Here is a 7,627-nt window from a genome sequence, read left to right on the forward strand (position 1 = left end):
TGCTGGTGGAGGGTCTTGCCTCCGTGTTGATGACTGCTGACTGATCAGGGTGGTGGCTGCTGAAGGCTGGGGTGGCCGTGCCAATTTCTTGTTTTTGTTTTTTGACAGATCCTGCCTCAGGTTTATTTGTACAAATAGCACAGGAGGACACCAGCTCCATGCAGACAGCAACCCAGAGGTCCCACCAGTCCTTCCGTCCTCACATCACGTCGGCAGACAGAGGCCTCTACTGCGGAGCCTTCGTGGGGGCCTGGGCACCTTTGGCAGCAGGAGCCTGAGCTGCAACTGCACCCGCAGCCTGGGGCTTGGTTTTGGCCTTGGCCTTGGCATTTGGCCGGCAGAGCCTGAGCCCCTTGGAGATGCGGCACATTTCCCAAGCTTGGGGCGAGCGATGTAGGCAAGTCGACTGAGCTTGCTGCTGCTGCCCTTTGAGATATTGGGCCTGACCTCTTCGGGCTTGGCGAGGGCCTTGATGGCCTCGGCACATGCGCTCATGGCCTTGGCGTTGTTGGCCTGCATCTTCTTCAGGCCCTTCTTGTGCTTCTTGGCAAAGCACATGTTCCTTAGGAACTTGGGGTCTACCCGCTTAAGAGATTCGTATCTTTGTGATCGGGGTTTCTTGATGCCGTTTCTGTGCCATTTTCAGGACTGGTTGTGCGTGGTGTGGTTCTTGGACTTGGCCATCTCTGCACCAAAGCCCGCGGCTCCCGAAGTGGCTGTGCCAATTTCTTAAAATAAAGCAACAGTGAAGTTCACCACATTGACTGACTTCCTTTCACAAATGATTTCTCTATAGCATGTGATGCTGTTTGATAGCATATTAACCACAGAAGTTCTTTCAAAATTGGGGTCAATCCTCTCAAACCCTGCCACTGCATTATCAACTGAGATTATGTAATATTCTAAATCCTTTGTTGTCATTTCAACAATCTTCCCAGCATCTTCACCAGGAGTAGATTCCATCTCAAAATACCACTTTCTTTGCTCATCCGTAAGAAGTAACTCCTCGTTTGTTTTATCATGAGATTGCAGCAATTCAGTCAGATCTTCTGGCTCTACTAATTTTCTGGCTCTCTTTCTTTTCCCACCATCCCTGCAGTTACTTCCTCCACTGAAGTCCTGAACCCCTCAAAGTCATCACGAGTGCTGGAATCAACTTCTTCCGAACTCCTGTTAATGTTGATATTTTGACTCTTCCCATAAATCGCAATGTTCTTAATGGCATACAAAATGGTGAGTCCTTTCCAGAAGGTTTTCAATTTACGTTGCCCAGATCCATCAGAGGAATCACCAACAATGGCAGCTATAGACTTATGAAATGTGTTTCTTTTTTTTCAATAGATTTTTTTTTTTAGAGAGGGAGAGAGAGAGAGAGAAAAACATTGATGTGAGAGAGAAACATCTATTGGTTGCCTCCTGTACCCACCCCCCGGACCCGAACCAAAACTGCAACCTGGGCATGTGCCCTGACGGAATCAAACTGGCAACCTTTCAGTGCACGGGATGATGCTTAACCAACTGAGCCACACTGGCCAGGGCTGAAATTTGTTTCTTAAATAATAAGACTTGAAAATCAAAATTACTCCTTGACTCATGGGCTGACAGAATGAATGTTGTGTTCCATGAATACAACATTAATCTCCTTGTACATCTCCTCAGAGCTCTTGGGTGTCCAGGTGCATTGTCAATGAACAGTAATATTTTGAAAGGAATCTTTTTTTCTGAACAGTAGCTCTCAATAGTGGGCTTAAAATATTTAATAAATCATGTTGTAAACAGATATACTGTCATCCAGACTTGATTGTTCCATGACAAGGCACAGGCAGAATAGATTTAGCGTAAATCTACTTAAGGGCTCTAGGATTTGGGGAATGGTAAATGATCATTGGCTTCAATTTAAAATCACCAGCTACATTAGCCCCTAATAAGAGAGTCAGCTTGCTCTTTGAAGCTTTGAAACCAGGCATTAGTAGCTATGAAAGTCCTAAATGGCATCTTCTTCCAATTCAAGGCTGTTTAGTCTACATTGAAAATCCGTTGTTTAGTGTAGATACCTTTATTAATTATCTCAGCTGGATCTTCTGGATAACTTGCTGCAGTTTCTACATCAGCACTTGCTGCTGCACCTTGTACTTTTAAAATATATATATGTTTTTATTGATTGTAGAGAGAGAGGAAGGGAAAGGGAGAGAGAAAAACATCATGAGAGAGGAACATCATTGATTGGCTGCCTCCTGTATGCCCCGCCCCTATTGGGAATGGAGACCCCAGCCTGGGCATGGACCCTGACCTGGAATCAAACTGGAGACTTCTCTTCTCGGTGCCTGAGACACTCAACCAACTGAGCCACATCTGCCAGAGCTGTGCCTGGCACTGTTATGTACGGAGACGGCTACTTTCCTTAAATCTCATAAACCAACTTCTATCTTCAAACTTTCCGCCTGCAGCTTCCACCTCTCTCAGCCTCATGGTATTGAAGAAAGTGAGGGCCTTGCTCAGGAGTCGGCTGTGGCTGGCTTGGTCTTCTATCCAGACCACAACTTTCTCCATATGAGCAAGAAGGCTGCTTCTCTGTCTTATCACTCATGTGTTCACTGAAGCAGCACCTTTAATTTCTGTCAGAAACCTTTCCTTTGTGCCCAGACTGGTGTTCTCAGTGCTAGAGCAGCAGCCCACACAACAATGCATCGCAGGTTCGAGTCCCAGTCAAGGGCATGTACCTGGGTTGCAGGTTTGATCCCCAGCCCCTGTAAGAATGACTTATTTTAAAAAACAAAAACAAGAAATAACAAATGCTGGCACACATGTGAAGAAAAGGGAGTCCTGAAGCACTATTGGTGGGAATGTAGAATTAAAAACAGTCTGGACCTACACACCCACAAACACACATCCACACCCACAAAAATAAATAAAAATAAAAACAGTATGAGCCTCCTCAAAAAATTAAAAATAGAACTTTATCAGTTCCAGCAATCCCACTTCTGGGTATATATCCTAAGGAGATGAAATCACTGTCTTAAGTGGTATCTGTACTCCCATGTTCATTGCAGTATTAGCCACAATAACTAAGACATGGAAACAACCTAAGTGCCCATCATCAATGGATAAACAGGTAAAGAAAATGTGATACACACACACACACACACACACTGGAGGCCTGGTGCACAAAATTCGTGCACGGGTAGGATCTCTAGGCCTGGCCGGTAATCAGGGTGGATCTGTGGGGCGACCAGCGGGGTAACCAGAGGGCCCCCCGCTGGCACCAGCCTTGGCCGGCCTGGCACTGCCTACTTGCCGGTCTCGCCCCCCACCACCGCCACTGGTCACCTCCCTCTGTGGGGCACTGGTGGAGTGATTGGGGGGCCCCGCTGGCACCTGCCTTGGCTGGCCTGGGGCCTGCAGGCTGGGGGCAGCTCCTTCATTAAGCATCTGCCCCCTGGTGGTCAGTGCACGTCATAGCAACCAGTTGTTCCACAGGTCGTTCTGCCATTCAGTTGATTTTCATATTAGGCTTTTATTATATAGGACTAGAGGCCGGTGCACAAAAATTCATGCACTGGAGGGGGGTCCCTCAGCCAGGCCTGCCCCCTCTCACAGTCTGGGAGCCCTCAGGGGATGTCCTACTGATGGCTTAGGCCCGCTCCTCATGGGGAGCGGGCCTAAGCTGCAGTCTGGCCTCCCTCTGCTGGAGGCAACCAGGTTGATCAGGGAAAGGCACTGCCCCATCAACCCGCTGCTGCTGCCACTGCCAGCCGCAGCGGCTGTGAGGCCTGAGCCCTGGGCCTCGCAGCTGCCGGGGCTCAAGGCTGCCTGAGCCCACAGCTGCCTGAGCCCTGGGCCTCTCAGCCACTGTGGCTTTGTCCAGATGGATGTCCGGAAGACATCTGCCCTAATTAGCATATTACCCTTTTATTAGTACAGATAATGGTATGTTATCCTATCTCATAAAGAGGGAATATGCTAATTGACCCTCACACCATCGCAAAGATGGCAGCGCTCACAGCCAATAAAGAGGGAATATGCTAATGGACTGCCCTGCCTTCAAAGATGGCAGTGCCCACAGCCACAAAATGGCGGCACCCAGTCCCCTCAGCCCTGCCGGGGCAGCAGGCACAGGGCAAGGCTGGGCCTGCCCCGCATGCCTGCCTCCGGAGTCCTCCAGTCCACTCAGCCCCCCAGCCACCCAGGGCCGGCCCAAGGTGCAGGCAAGCCTCGGATGGCGGCTGCCCAAGCTCCCAGGGCCACCAGAGGCTCAGGTAACCAGGGCCCTCTGAGGCTTGCGCTGCCAGCAGTGGCAGCAGCAGAGGTGTGATGGGGCATCGCCTTCCCCTGATCACTGGGTCACCTCTTGCCCCTGAGGGCTCCCGGATTGTGAGAGGGGGCAGGCTGGGCACTGAGGGACCCCCCTCCAGTGCATGAATTTTCATGCACCGGGCCTCTAGTTCAGACATAAAAAAATTAAGGTAAATCCTGCCAAAACTTGGCAGAACTTGGAGGGCATTTTGTTAAATGAAATAAGTTAAACAGAGAAAGCCAAATAGTGTATGATCTCATTTATATGTGGAATCTAAAAACATCAAACTCAGAGTAGAATGATGGCTGCCGAGGGCTGAGGGGTGGGGGAAATGGGGAAATACTGATCAAAAGATACAAACTTCCAGTTATAAAATGAATAAGTTCCAGGAATCTAATGTACGGCATAGTGATTAAGGCATAGTTAACAATATTGTATTGTATATTTGAAATGTTCTAGGACAGTAGAGCTTTAATGAGCTCACCATAACAAAAACAACAACAAAATAATTATGTGAGGTGAAGGATGTGTTAACTCAGTATGGTAAACATTTCACAGTATGTACATGTATCAAATCATTATATTGCAACACCTTAAATTTACACATGTTATATATCAATTATATCTGAATAAAGCTAGAGGAAAAAGTACCTGATGATTATGATGACCTGTTTCAGTGGGTCAGTGGGGACAGAAGCCAGATTGGAAGGAGATGAAGAGTGAATAGGAGATTTTTATTTTATTTTATTTTACTTTTTTTAAAATATATTTTTATTGATTTCAGGGAGGAAGGGAGAGGGATAGAAAGATAGAAACATCAATGATGAGAGAGAATCATTGATCAGCTGCCTCCTGCTTGCCCCCTACTGGGGATTGAGCCCGCAACCCAGGCATGTGCCCTTGACTGGAATCGAACCTGAGACCCTTCAGTCTACAGGCTGGCACTCTATCCACTGAGCCAAACCAGCTAGGGCTGAATAGGAGATTTTTAATTGAATACATGTAATTTTCTCTAAAGCCTCCCAAATCCCACTGAAATTATTATAAAAGGTATAAAAAAGTCATAAGCCTTAGAGGTATAAAAAGGACATAAACAAAGAAAACAGATAACAGATCCTAACATTTTAGATGCTGGAGACCAGAAAGATAAATGATACATAACTTAGAAAAGAAAAAAAAGCTAAAACCTAATAGGAAGAAAACAAGGAAAAAGATGATTCTCCTCTAAAAGTACAGAAAGGCTGCCCTAATGGGTTTGGCTCAGTGGATAGAGCATCAGCCTGTGGACTCAAGAGTCCCAGTTTCGATTCCAGTCAAGGGCATGTACCTTCCCTCCCTTCCATTCTCTAAAAATCAATGGAAAAATATTCTCAGGTGAGGATTAACAAAAGATTAAACAAACAAACAAACAAATGTGCCTGGCACTTGGTAAACACTCAATAGATGTTAGCTCCATTATGATTAATTCCTCTGCTGTCCCCAGCGTGTATCCCTCTGGGTATGTATAACCCAGATTTGGTGATCTGAAGTGAACATTTCCAAAGCTGGTATCTTAGTTACATTCAAAAGGTTTTACAAGTCAGAGGGGATGGGGCTTGGGGAGCTGAGTGAAAAAGGTGAAGGGATTAGGCAAAGAAAGAAAAAACCCATAGACACAGCTGTATGGTGATTACTAGAGGGAAAGGAGGGGGGAGGTGGAGCAGGTAAAGGGGGTAAATGGTGATGGAATCGAACTTGAACTGGAGTGGTGACTACACAACATACAGATGATGTATTATATAATCGTACACCTGAAACCTATATAATTTTATTAACCAATGTCACCCTAATAAATTTAATAAAAATTTTAAAAGAATAGTTTATTGATTTTTAGAGAGAGAGGGAGAAAGAGAGAAACATTGATGTGAGAGCCTAACATAAATCGGCTGCCTCCTGCATGCCCCTGTCCTGGGGATCGAGCCCGAAAATCAGGCATGTGCCCTTGACCGGGAATTGAACCAGCGATGTTTTGGTGCACAGGACGAAGTCCAACCATTATTTAAAAGACTCTGGCCAGTGTTGCTCAGTTGGCTGGAGTGTAGCCCATACACCAAAAGGTGCTGGTTCAATTCCAGGTCAGGGCACATAAGGGAGGCAAACAATCGATGTTTCTCTCTCACATCGTGTTTCTCTCTCTCTCTTTCCCTTCCTCTCTCTCAAATCAATAAAAAAACATATTCTCAGGTGAAGATTAAAAAATGTTTTTAAGAAAAGATTATATGAGAACTAGGCAGATAAACTTTATAACTAGAAATACCGAATAAGATGTTTCAATCCAATTTCTTTTTATTCTCTGCCTTCCAAACAATCTGATTATTCAGAATTTCTTTTCATAACTTTCAATCTCCTGGAAATTGATGAACCATCTCTTTCTCTAGAAAAAAGAAAACATAATAATACAGAACACCAACACATACTAGATACAAGACACAACTCCCTTTTTGCTAGAGTCCTATTACTCTAAGAAATAGAAATGTATGTAAGAAAAAATGTGGGCCCTAACCATTTTGGCTCAGTGGATAGAGCGTCGGCCTGTGGGCTGAAGGGTCCCAGGTTCGATTCCGGTCAAGGGCATGTACCTTGGTTGCGGGCACATCCCCAGTAGGGGGTGTGTAGGAGGCAGCTGATCGATGTTTCTCTCTCATCGATGTTTCTAACTCTCTATCCCTCTTCCTTCCTCTCTGTAAAAAAATCAATAAAATATATATTTTTTAAATGTGGGATTTTCATGCATCCTAAGATTTAACACCATTTCTCTACTCTAAAAGTAGACATTACCAAGTAAGTTCTATTTTACATGAACTAATACAAAACTCTAGGTTTTTACAGTCTGTCCAAGTTAACAACCATAGAGGTAAAATGACCCAGACTATGAACTGATGTCAAAAGTTAATTATGAATTTGAGGGGGGAAAAAGTAAATTATGTCAGTGTGGCTCAGTGGTTGAGCATCGACCTATGAACCAGCAGGTCACGGTTTGATTCATGGTCAGGGCACATGCCGGGGTTGCAGATTTGATCCCCAGTGTGGGGCGTGCAGGAGGCAGCCAATCAATGATTCTCTCATCATTGATGTTTCTATCTCTCTCTCCCTCTCCTTTCCTCTCTGAAATAAAAAAATATATATATAAATAAATAAATAAAACAAAAGCTGTTGAACAAAATATGTTACTTTTTAAAAAATAAGTGTGTAGTTCCTAGCTCGTTTGGCATTTTGTACAAAAGTTTTAGGTTTTTAACTCTGCTTGATCGCCCAACCTCTTGGACCCAGACTGTGAGCTCCTAGGAAGCAAAC

General features: G+C 45.0%; 1 pseudogene; it reads right to left on the reverse strand.

The window, feature by feature from the left end:
- Positions 1 to 226: 226 nt before the first annotated feature.
- LOC129149633 (60S ribosomal protein L29-like) lies at positions 227 to 707 on the reverse strand (annotated as a pseudogene).
- Between the last annotated feature and the right edge of the window lie 6,920 nt (positions 708 to 7,627).

This window comes from Eptesicus fuscus, chromosome 7, assembly GCF_027574615.1.
Source record: "Eptesicus fuscus isolate TK198812 chromosome 7, DD_ASM_mEF_20220401, whole genome shotgun sequence".
Lineage (NCBI taxonomy): Eukaryota > Metazoa > Chordata > Mammalia > Chiroptera > Vespertilionidae > Eptesicus > Eptesicus fuscus.